This window comes from Centropristis striata, chromosome 16 (assembly GCF_030273125.1).
Source record: "Centropristis striata isolate RG_2023a ecotype Rhode Island chromosome 16, C.striata_1.0, whole genome shotgun sequence".
Lineage (NCBI taxonomy): Eukaryota > Metazoa > Chordata > Actinopteri > Perciformes > Serranidae > Centropristis > Centropristis striata.
Genome location: NC_081532.1, coordinates 21,239,697 through 21,252,134, shown reverse-complemented (window position 1 = coordinate 21,252,134; position 12,438 = coordinate 21,239,697). Strand labels below are relative to the sequence as shown.

The following is a 12,438-nucleotide window of genomic DNA, read 5'->3' as shown; positions in this document are numbered from 1 at the left end:
GACAAATATGTTGAATCTTCTTGCATTAATAACATTGTAAGCTTTTAAATTCTTAAGTCGACATGTTTTGCTTGTTGATAAAAGCAAATACACAGGTGTGAGTAATGGCATTAATTAAGTCTCCCTGAGCCAATAATCATAATTGCAGCTATTAATGCTATCAGTTACACCTGTGTTTGGCAGGGCAAAATGCCCACTATGAGAGAGCTGTATGGTTTGGGATTTATTCTAAAAAAAATGACTCAAACTCATGGTCATATAAATTCCACTCTAAATGTAAGTCCCGAACTAAACTAAATATCAGCAGAAGAAGAATACTAGTGCAACAGAAAATATGCAATATTCTTAAAAAGCCTGCAATTAAAGCTTCAGTTGGTAAGATAACTTGATTTATTACAGTTAAATAATATGACACGTGTGATATCTTTAAATATGTACAATTTTGTTACAATTCAAAGTACTGAAATAAACAAAAAACGAAATATTAGTCAGATATATCAGGGCACATAAAAAGGTCGAACATGTCCAAGTGCAACTGTGGAGTTTCTCTGTAGCCAGTTTAACCACATACTAATTCACAAATTAGTTGCTGTTCATTTGCAGGAACTCACATCCAGGTTAAGGTCCGAACTGCTCTGCTTCATAACTGAGACCAATGTGGCTCTCTGCTGAGATATGAGTGTCATAATACAATAACGGCTTTAACATTGATTTCCAGCTAGTGTTCTTTATGTGTGAAGATTCCCTCAAATTATTGGCATTTTCCTTATTCATGCACATTTCTCCCCTTTGTTTATTTGTTTAAAGAATGTGGGCTAAATTAATTGTCCTTGATTGGCATTAACATAGCCAAATAAGAATTTGAAATTGCTAATATTGAACGCCCCGAGGGCATCTGTGTCCCAACCCACTAGAGTACTTATCATGCCTTCCTCAGCTGCCTGGCAGCATTGTTGGAGAGAGCACTGCTTGTTGGTTCTGTAAAATACTGCTGTATGGCATTTGATTTGTTTACTGTTATAGTGAAGATCAAAGCAATGTGCCTCATATACATGTACACTGAATTGGAAGAGCACAACATAGGCCTGTGTCTTTGAATGTTATTCTGAATATTTATGTGTAAATATGAATTTATTTGAATATGTTATTGCTTGTTGCTGTCAGATGAGAATATGAGTCCCCAATATTGTGTTCTGCCTATAGGGTGGCTGCTGCATTTCTCAGCTGAGTCTCCCCCACTGGTGGAAAATGAATGAATTAGCACCTCTTGTCCGGTAAGAAATGAACCTAATTTATAATCTAATTATGACGATGTCTCAGGGATCAAATTAGCATTCTCTGTGTTTGCATATCTGGGTAAATATGGAAATCATCACGTTGTTATTCCCATTTTCATTCACACAAGAGTGCGCATGAATGTCACCCTCTTTATGGTTCGAGCATGATTATATTGTAAATATTGTCTCCTGTTTGGGAGCAGTGCATTACCAGTGCTCATCACTGAACACATGGCTACAACTAGCCTGTTTCAATACTCATTCATCTTCTGCGCTCTTAATTCTGGTGCTCAGCCAGCCTCGAAGCCTGGAATGGGGGGAAACAAGTGTTAATTAACAGCAAGCCAGCGATCAGCCAGAGACTTCCTTTAAGTTTGCATCCTGTGTCTCTCTCAGCTCTCTGAATGATCCCAGGCCAAATAATGTGCACTGAACCACGAGTGGAGCTCATTTTGCCTTTTTAAAGGCACAAATTTGTGTCTCTCCTATTTGACATAAATGCACTGCACATGTTCCACATGGCTCACTATTACCCCCATCCCTCCTCTATTCTCCCTCTCTTTCCCTTGCCCTCCCTCCACCCCCTCCCTCCCTCCCTCCCCCCATCTCTACCCGGGGCCCGTGGGAAGAACTGACTCTGGGAGCAGACAGTCTGCAGCCCTGAATAAATGTATAAGAGGGAGAAGGGGAAGGGAGGGCACATGAGCAGGCAGAGAGAGAGCAAGGGAGAGAGAGGGAACATATTGAGTGTTGGAGGACATACATGCACAGTGTACAGAGAGAGTGAGATACACAGATAGAGAGAGAAAGAAACAGAGAGAGAGAGAGAGAAAGAGAGAGAGAGACTGGGAAACCAGTTCGGCTTATAGGACTGAGAAAGGAGAGAGAGCATTTTAGCTTCCTTCAACCGTCTCTCCCTCGCCTCCCAGCACAAACACATGCTCATACACACTCCCACCCTCTCTCCCTGACACTCACACACTTGCACACACACATACACACACATGCACACACACACACAGACACACACACACACACAGGCACGATTGCTTTAGGGTATACCAGTCGGCTTTGGCAGTCCTCTCCTTTGTTGTTTTTGCTTTTGGTTAGTCTCAGCGGCAGCGCGGAGTGTGCCTGTATCGCTGGGGTGGGTGCGTGTATACATGTGTGTGTGGAGTCTGCGAGGCGGTGTGTGAAGGATGCCACTGGCAGAACCCAGGTAAGTCAGTTCCTTCCTTCTTTTCCTTTCTTCCTTCCCCTTTCTTTCGCTTTCTTTTCTCTCTTTCCGTTCTCCTCTCTAATCTGCACTCTTCCCATCTCGCCTGGGATGCTCGCCTCTCTCCACCTCCTGTGCTCACCCGCTATGTACAGCTCTGCACTCTCTCCCTCTCTCTATTTCTCTGTGCTCTCTGTGTGCTTTCTCTCTCCCTCAGTGTCTTTCTCAGTCTGCGTTACACCGTCTCCTCCCGACTGTGCTCTCGCCATCCCTGCTTCCCTTACCCGTTTCCTCCGCTCTCTCTCTCTCTCTCTCTCTCTCTCTCCTCGCTCTCTCTCTCTCTCTCCTTCTCGCTCTCTCTCGCCAGGCTGCGCCTCATTGGTGTGTCCTGATTCCCTTTTTCCATTAGGCTCCAGGCCCATTGGTTGCCTGCCTTCCAACCATTATCTCTACTCCTCCACCCCTCTGTCATCCTTTCTCCCTTTTGCTCTCCCTCCTTCCCTCATTCCTAGTCATCTCTCAAGTCGTAAAAATGATTTGCATGCAGGAGGAGAGCAGAACTTTGCAGTGAGCACAGTGAGTGAATTGGGAGAGAGTGAGGGAGAGAAGTAAAGGAAAGACTGAAAAAGGAGAGGAAGCGCATTCTGGAAAGCAGGAGGAAAAGTTTAAAGAGAAGACTGCAGTTGGTAGGTAACTTGTATTTGTTTAGAGCATTCTTTGATGCATTGATGGAAGATATGGGGTACATCTACAATCTTGCAAAGATAATATTTGAGTGGAATTACCAAAAAATATGTCTTGCTTTAAACTGAGGCAATCAACAAATTATGATTCCTTTTTTTCTTATTCTACACAGTTTTTGTATAGTGCTCTAATGTTACTTATTGTTCAGATAGTAATGTCACCTTATGGTATTGGTGCAGTGACTTAAGTGAGAAAAAGTAACAGCTAGCTGAGGAGATTTAGTTAGTTTATTGTTCCAGTTGTGTTGCTTTGGGATGGCTAATATTATGTTTAGCTGATATTGTGTTTGGCTACTGAAAATGAATAATGTTTTCCCTCTTGAATGCTGTTTTATTTCACAAAGAAGCATAAAAGTAGTGGTCCAATGTGAGCAGCCATTTAAAAGTTTGTTCTGCAAGTTTAGTGCTCCTGCTGTGGAAAATGCTGCACTGTAAACTTTAGCTGTGTTAGAGAACAAGAGGCACTTGTTATGACTACACATTTGTTTAAAAGTTCTAAGCAGGAGTGTATTGTTATTATTATAATTAAGAATTATTGTCATAAGCCCTGTGCGATGTGTTGTTAGTTACTTTGAGATTGAGGAGGGAGCGAGGACACTGTTTGGCATCCAGGGAAGGCAGCCACTGTGAATGAATGCCAGAAAACAATTAGAAGTAGTGGAAATGGAGACGGAGAAGAGGCTGAGAGAGGGAAAGGAGAGAATTTGAAGTTGGAAGAGAGCTTGAGTTCCCGACTTCAAATACAGTAAACTCTTTGCTTGAGTTGCATGCATAAAAAACAATCACAAACACACACTCACGTGCTCTAGTCCCATCGGTCTATCTTTTACGCACAGTAGTTTTCTGATTTGTGTGTGAAAGGAAAAAATAATGCAGATGTTGTGTTTGCTTGTGTGTGTTCCTGTGGGTGGCATATACTGTATATACACAGCAGAAAGAAGCAGATGCACTGCAACATGTTTCATTCTGTCAAGACAAACAAAGCTCTAATACAAAGTGATCTACTTGTGTCTACTCTCCCTGGCCCAAAGTGTGTCAAAATGAATGTTTCTCATGTCAACAAATGATGGAGACAATGCTGGGTGACATCTGGGGATACTGCGAGGGATTATAACAGCATGTTTCCCGTGACAAGAATCAGGATGTAGTGACAATAAAAGTGGCATTGCCACAATATCCATTTAAGTCTCTGTATGCCTTTTAGTTTGATAAATTCATACTTTTATTACAATTATTGGAGAGAAGCTGGTGAGCACTGCAGCTTTAGTAAAGTGTCCTTCGGTGCCCTGCATCTTTCAGGGTTGTGTCACTTTATTGAAGCGGTCGGGACAAGCTGCTTGGCACGAGGTGAAGTCATGTTCTTTGGGATGTTCCTTTAGCATGAAGAGGAAAGAAATGTCTTGCTTGTTAGGGAGGGGAACTTGTGTTGGTGTGCCGGGAGTGTGTGCGACTGTGTGCGTGTTTGTGCCACCATGGTGCCTGATGTGCTTTGCTGAGCGAGCCGAGGACAGGGAGACAGCTGAATGTGATTAAATTATAGAGGGAAAGCACGCTACCCGGGTCTTACTGCGACCAACATTGCGGGAACCCCCCCACCACCACCACCTCCCTCCCTCCTTCCCTCCCTGGGATCTTTTCTCTCTGTCTCTCTTTCTCTCTCTGGTATGAAAGTAAAAGAACCAAGCCCCTCATAATCACAACAGTCTCGTCAGAGCTGGAGGGCAGAGGAAATTGGGTGTTGATGGGATTGCTGAATATGGACTGTAAGATCATAAGAATTGTACTGATGCACTGTACTTTGGTACTGTAATGTGTGATAGTTACTTCCTGCCTCCATGCTCAGAGTATTCTTCTGTGATATTAGATTATAAATGATAAATACGTATTGTATCTATGTATAAATACAGTATAATGCAGATTGTTCTGAAAGATCTATGGCTGCAGACTGGGTCTAATGGATGGATAGGTGGGGGTCTTGCGTGGGAGATCCTGTATGTCCCTTATCCTCAGCAGCTTAATGAATGAGCAGCAGAAAACCTCCTGGGGATCCCCTACATGCGATTGGTAGGGGTGGGGGGCAGCCATGCGCTAATATTAGCCTCGATGTTGAGTAGCTGGATCACACATCCACACTCTATGCTTAGCATGTCTGAGCCATACACTGCCATAGCATGACTCTGCATTCATGCTGGACTGTCTGTGTGGTCTACTGTAGTGGTCACTTTGCAAGTGCCTTCACATAAATACTGCATACCCAGACATTTGTATTTATAAAACATTCCGGAATAGTCCAAAAACATATTTAAATACTCAATTGTAATATATATTTACCTTTGTATATATGATTTTTATTCTGAGGGAAACCAGTGGACGTTGAGGGTAAAAGAGAAATTAGTATTTTAATTCACACCAAGCCAATAAGCCAGTGAGGGATCACATCTTTGTGACTGCACTGGCAACCCTAAAAATGACATTCCTATACAATGAATCTGTGTTTTCAAATATGTTTCAAGAGGAATTTATTTTCTCCCAGATTACAGTTGCAGTTCAAAACAAAACTACAGTTTAAACACATTAGCCTGAAACGTTTCAGGCAACAGAAGTAATTGGTTAGACTTAGTTAAAGCTTATGGTTTGGGTTAAAATTATTAAAAAAACCCTCAATGTTGACATTTGGTTTCAGACATGACGTGAACAGTGCTCTCTTTGGTGACAGTCCTGTTTGACCTATCCATCCACCCTAATATAAACCATTTGCTGACATTGATTAGGACTGTTTTTGTGACATATCAAGAACAAACATAATCGTAAAGAATAAAACATAGCATAAGAAAATGTGCTCCTGAGAATATGTGGGGAGGGGGATAGGATCCGGAGGGAACTGTGTGAACTACATTTGCCTCCACCTGAAGCTCCTTGCTGTTGACATGTGTATCAGAGGAGACGGAGGGACAGAAGAAATGCATTCCAAACTTGGAAGAAAAGTTGTTAACATAAAAAATAAAAATAGATATGTACAATGTTACACAATGCTGCATTACCATGTCATAAACTAGATATTGCAGATGGTAAAATTGTTTCACCAGCAAACTGGTGAATCTGGTTTAACCTTGAATTTCATCCCTGTATAGAGAGAACTTGTGGCCACTCTCTGAAAATAACTCCCATCTGCAGCCTCTGCTGTACTGCATGCAGCTCCCAGTAGATTGTGCTCCCTCCAGCTCCACACCAGGAGCATATCTCCCCAACACAGTGCAGATCACCCTCTCTCCCTGTGGTGAAGGCTAACACAGGCTTACAGGCTGGCCTTCTATCGTAACCTGCCCTTGACGCCAGACTGTGGTGCACCTACAGAAGTGCTGGCCTGCAGTATATTTGCCCACGCCATGGAGGCTGTCTGCTCTCTCTCCTTACGATGAATCATTGCACGACGCAGATCGATTAAGCAACTGCTGGGATTATTTTAAACATTTCCTCTCAAATGCTAATTTTATTCAAGCCAAGTGTTATTTTTTCTGCTTCTAACTCGTACAAAGGCCACATGGATCAGCCTGTGGTTGCACTGTGAATGTGTATCCTTGTGAACCCGTGTGAAGATACCATAGGGAATCAATGTGTTCTTCCAATCAACCTCAATGACGTGGTCAGGCTAGGGCGGAGAGGGGATTGATCTATTTGAGCAGACACAATGTCAATACTGACGTCTACTCAGTGTGAGATGTAGCTGCTCTCGTGTCCTTCACACATGCATCTTCGCCACGATTGCTGCTACAGGCTATTAATTATGGCCCATTCATCACTTAGAATAAAATTCATGATTTTTATCAGCCAGTGGAAGATTAAAGTTATGCCATATTATTATTTTTGGAACAACTGCATTTGTCTTCGCCCTGCAAGTTTTGTTCAGCAAGCTTATATGCACAAATCAACACCACTTTTATGATTTTTGACACACAAATGAAATAGGCAGAACTAAAAAGCTTACATTAGAGGTTTACACCAAATAGTCACTTTTGCATGACTATAACGTCACCACCACAAACCCCCGTTGTTGGTTTTTTAATGTCTCTGAAAACCTCTGTAGACACAGCTAAATATTAGCTATTTGCATTTTAAAGCCACAAGTGGGATGTTTACTGATGTATTGAAAACCTCTTATGCTCTTGTTAATTACAGACCATATTTGAAACATCTAATCCCATTTCAAAAATACCAAGCACCAAAAATTCCAACACATTTCTGGGTTTTAAGACTCACTAAAGAGTGCCTCCTACACTCTATGACGTATGGCTGCAGATGGGCTTGTTGTCTCCCCTGCCCTCAGGAGCACTCTCTTTAAGTCCTCCCGTGCAAATAATACTAAACAAGCACATTTTGAATCAGCACTGCACTAGTATTTTACAGATACCAACCGGTCCAGGAGAAGTTTGGGTGCGTCAGCTAGGTAAAGTCACCACAGACACCTCCGGTATACTGTGAAAGACAGGGTGCTTTCCCTGGTGGTGATGGGCTTAATCAGCATTGTGTGAACTTGTTTGGCAAGGGCTTGAATGTAACGTTCATTTATATGTAAATGTATGCTAAATTTATGCTAAATTTGTGCTCTTGCATTTATTTTGCAAGAATTAGTTGTGCTTTTTGTGATTGACATTGTGACTACGGGTCGCACACCGGGAGAAGGAAATCAACTCGTGGCTCTCCTCCTGCCGTCTAGGCCAACGTCTGATGATGTTTTTTAAATGTAAACATCACAATAAACATGAAGTTAAAGGTGGAGAAAACGGGGACCAGCTACAAACCCCAAAACATATGGACATGCAAGACCATTACTGCGTCGGAGGAAGCACGGAGCAGGCGTAGAGGAATTAAACCTGGCCACATGGATCTTGGTGCTCGCCAGCGTACAGGCATTGGACCTCTGTTCCTGCATTGAATCCAAATTGTTTCTCCGAGGCTTGGCTGGGTGCTGGTGTGCTGGTGTCAACTGTTCTGTGTGCAGATCTGACAGAGCAGAGGACTCCAACGAGAAAAAAGGAGAAGGCCTCCTGATGGGGAACATAACTGCACAAATGATTCACAAATTGACAAATAAGATTATTGATTGATTGATTGATTGATTGATTAAGCTGATCAAGTACTCTGGCTTTAATAAATGCAATTTCTGTTTGGACAAGTGAAAATAGACAAAATAATGATACACGTATTCACACAAAACATGGGGGCTGGGGTTAAGATTTAGTTTATGGACATGCCAATTTCAGTCTCATATGTAGAGGGATGTGTTTGTTTAATTACTGGCATAATTGGTAGCTGTCATGTCGTCAATGAAATGACAAAAACGAAAAAAGTTTCACTTGTTTTCTTTGCAAAAGTACTGATATTGCATGTGGCGGGTGACCACCTCGATCTGGCCGTTCCTCCCTTTTGTAAAATAGGTGCATAGAGAGTCTTTTAGTGTGGGTATCCCTCTAGAGATAGCACGGGTGCCCCCAACACACACTCACACACACACCTCCGTGCCTTTCCTCTGGGAAAACATGATCTATCTCCTGGCGGGCAGGCCAATTAAAAACCAATCAGCCTGCTCGGAGTGCGTTGGTAATGGGAAAGCCACGGCAATGGAGGAAGTGGGGCTGATTAATGGACATTTTCACCTTGTGGCATAACAGCCTCCCACAGGCATCCATCACCCCGGGGGACAGCGCTCACCTACACCTCAGGCCCCACACCTATCCAGCTCTGTCAGACAGATTGTGTAAGTTGCATACGTCTGAGCATATGATGATGAGCATAGAGTGCCAGACGAGGTTATAGTATAGTGTTATATTTATAAAGCCTGCCTGACCTCTTGGCCATTGGGATCATTTGGTGTAAGGTCTGAACTGTTTTGCTCTGCATCCTTTCCTGGATAGATATGATGGAGGACATGCTGGAATGTCCCTAATGGTATTAATAGCTAAACCTCTGCCCTGCTATTTACAACCCCTTTATTTGTTAAGTCAGGTAAAATCTGGACTTTCCCACAGGGTGCAGATACATTTTTAACAGTAGGGTCAAGACACTCTTGCTAAGGAGGAGTGGAGACATTATTTCTGTGTCTTTTCCTCAGGTGCCATTGTAAGGCAGCAGGCATTCAAAAGAAAAGTATTAAACGGTGTGAGTTAACTTCGTTCCATTTCAGGAGCTGCTGTGACCTACTTCACACAGCCAGGCAGCTAGCTGTAAATAAGGATTTTCATAACCTGGTTTGGCCTTTTCCCATTAGAGGCACGACTGTGCCTTGAAGAATATTACAAAGAGCAAAGGAGCAGCTGTTTAGAGCGCTGCTACGATATCATCAAAGCGCTGACCTTGAGACTGCTTGTGTGGTTGTCATGCGATTACAATTAATTTGGTACCACATTTAGTATGAACTGAAGGTTTGTGTATGTAAACCATTATAGAAAGTGAAGGTACACAACAGACAATTTCATCTCTTGTGCCTCCTGCTAAACCCTTTTGTAACATACTGTTTTCTACTTCCAGTCCCCTGATACACATATGATCGGGGAGGAAGAAATATCACAGATTATGATTGTAGCTAGTTTAGTAAGTTTAACCTCACATCCATCAAGCTGTAGCTGAAAGATGACATGAAGCTAAATGATGTGCGCAACCTTTGGATGTTTGCCTGATGTCTTACTGTAATGGCATTTCAAGCAAAAGTACTATTTGACATTTACTGGTAACTATTTGACAATTATTCAAAGATAGGGCCAGTGGGAAAAAAACCCTGATGTTTAATGTAAGTTTATCTGAAAATAAACTGTAGTGTGGACTGTATCACTGAAGTGAAGCTTTTTATGTTGAGCTGCATGTGAGAATGCAATATACAACATAATGTACTAATGTTAAATATCTCTCACATGTGCAACACTGCATGTGAGAAACATACTTTTTTCCCTCCAAATTCATGATGTTCAAACGAGCGTTCAAGTGTGATCGTTTACCATTCAGAAGCTTTGTAATCCAGCCTTAAAATGCAGTGTCTTTTTGGAGAGTTTGTAAAGTAAATCCATACTGATAACTCTAACTTCTGTGATGAAAAGAGTCATTAGCTGCCATCATTGTGACCCACCCCAAGTTACTATATTTGTACATAGGTAGGCAAGTGTCTTTTGATTTTCTTGCATGTAGTTTTTTGAGAAAACATAAATATGTATTTATAATTCAGGAACATAGCGATGTGTCTTTGACATGGCTCAATTTTTTTAAAGTAGAAAACTTTAAATCATTGGAACAGCCATGTTTGGATCAAGCAAATCATAGCTTTACTTTGTGTTTCTGTAAAAAAATTAATTTGCTTATTTCAGTCAGATTTATTTTCAAGTTCAGCCTGCTTTTTTTACTTTCTTTTACAAATGGAATTAACTATGACATTGGCACCTGTTGACATTTTCTGTCTCGAAACAATGACAAGATGAATCAGAAAACAAAATGTTTCAATCACAACAACACCCTCCTCCTCAGTAATGACGCTATCACTGTAGCGTCACTGCCGAAAGTCAAGAAAGTCCCCAGATGCTGCAGGTCAAAGAGACAAAGAGTTTGTCTCTTTGACTACGTACGTCTATTCATCACTGTTTCAGGGGACTCTGCTATGTTGAGGTATACAGGAATGTAGGAGAGGGAGAGAAAGAAAGAAAAAGAAGAGGATTGCTAGACCAGTCTCGGGGAAAGTGGTGTGATATTGGAAAATGATTACCAAACAGGCATCCATTATTCAACAGGGCAATCAGGGAGGGCACAATCTCCTTATTTATGCTAGCTCTGTAAATCAGATTTGTCGGTTTTGATCACTCTAAAATCTCCCAGTCACACGCCGGCAATATTGGGGGAATATTACACTGTCTAATGGGTAATTGATGACGACATGTGACACTGGCCGAGATGAATGGACGGCCTACAGGAGCAAGGAGGAGGGGAGTTGGAGGTGTGTGTGTGTGTGTGGGGGGGGGATGACTGTTGAGTGTAGCATTCCATTCAGCAGGCGTATTACAGGTCTCCTCATATCCACGCTGCATCCTGCTTTCTCTTGTCCACAGAGACACTGATGTGCAGGACAGAATGAATACAAATCCAGAACCGCACGCACTGGTGACTAAAGAGGGCATTGTATTAAGCACCATTTGTTTCAATGGATGGACTCAAAGTAGTTATTGTTATAGGCAGTGATCCTGTTATTTATTTCTGTGCAGTTTATTATGTGTTCTGAATAGATATAATTGAGGCAAAAGAAGGGGAGCTAATTGAAAATTCAAATATAAAATACCTGGCGTTGAAGGCGAGCATGAATCTGTGTGTGTGTGTGTGTGTGTGTGTGTGTGTGTGTGTGTGATAGGCTGAGACCTATACTACAGTGCTGGGTGGCAGGCAGGCAGACATGATGTGCTCTGAGTCGCAGCGTCTCTGTGAGGGTGGCCTGACCTCTGCCTTCAGCTCCGCTTCACAGGACAGCAGCAAATAAGAGGTGTCATCGCATGACAGCAGCATAGCCCCTCTTTAGGACTGACGGCTTATCGAACACACACAAACACACACACACACATATGCGGTACCAAATGCGCCAATGTGGGCAGGGATATGTGTACACATGCATGCAAACATGCAAGTTGCGGCAACAGTTGGAACATAAACAGACATAGATGCATAAATATTGACACACACTCACACGTCCACACAAATTCCCAGGAAAAACACAGCGCAGATCAATAAGTTTGTTTTGTGAACATACAGCTTTTGTTTGGGGAACAATGATTTGGATTCAGATTTGACCACTTAGTGCTTATGGCTTGCTTTGACAAGCTCCGAAAATCAAACTCAGATGCAGAAAGGATTGCGTGAGACAACAATCCAAGCGCACCATTTTTGATTTGGTTGCTTTTTTTGAGAGGTGTCAGAACGATCCCTTGAATTGGAGAGGCCATTTTTCTTTAATCATCTGTCTTTCTGGCATGTGCGTTTCAGTCAAATCAATCACTTTTTTTTTCCAAATCCAGTTTTTTGGGAGCTTGGTAGAAGTGGGACAAAGAAGCTGCGTTATTGGTAAATCCATCATATACAGGAAAGAAAATGCAATCCTAGTGCATCATCATGGACGAGAAGATTTTTTCTATTGCTTTTAACAGTAACAGAGTGAGATTTGAGAGCCAGATTGATATAT

General features: G+C 42.1%; 1 protein-coding gene across 4 annotated transcripts in view; it reads left to right on the top strand.

Annotated features, from left to right (window-relative positions):
• The first annotated feature begins 2,445 nt into the window (after window positions 1-2,445).
• Window positions 2,446-12,438, top strand: part of myt1lb (myelin transcription factor 1-like, b) — a 109,911-nt gene continuing 99,918 nt past the window's right edge. For 3 of the 4 annotated variants that reach the window (XM_059352773.1, XM_059352774.1, XM_059352771.1), the window contains exon 1: window positions 2,446-2,496. The gene's annotated coding sequence lies outside the window, so the exon portion shown is untranslated. Of the gene's footprint in view, window positions 2,497-2,964; window positions 3,180-12,438 lie in introns of those variants that run through there. The other variant, XM_059352772.1, reaches the window with a different exon arrangement.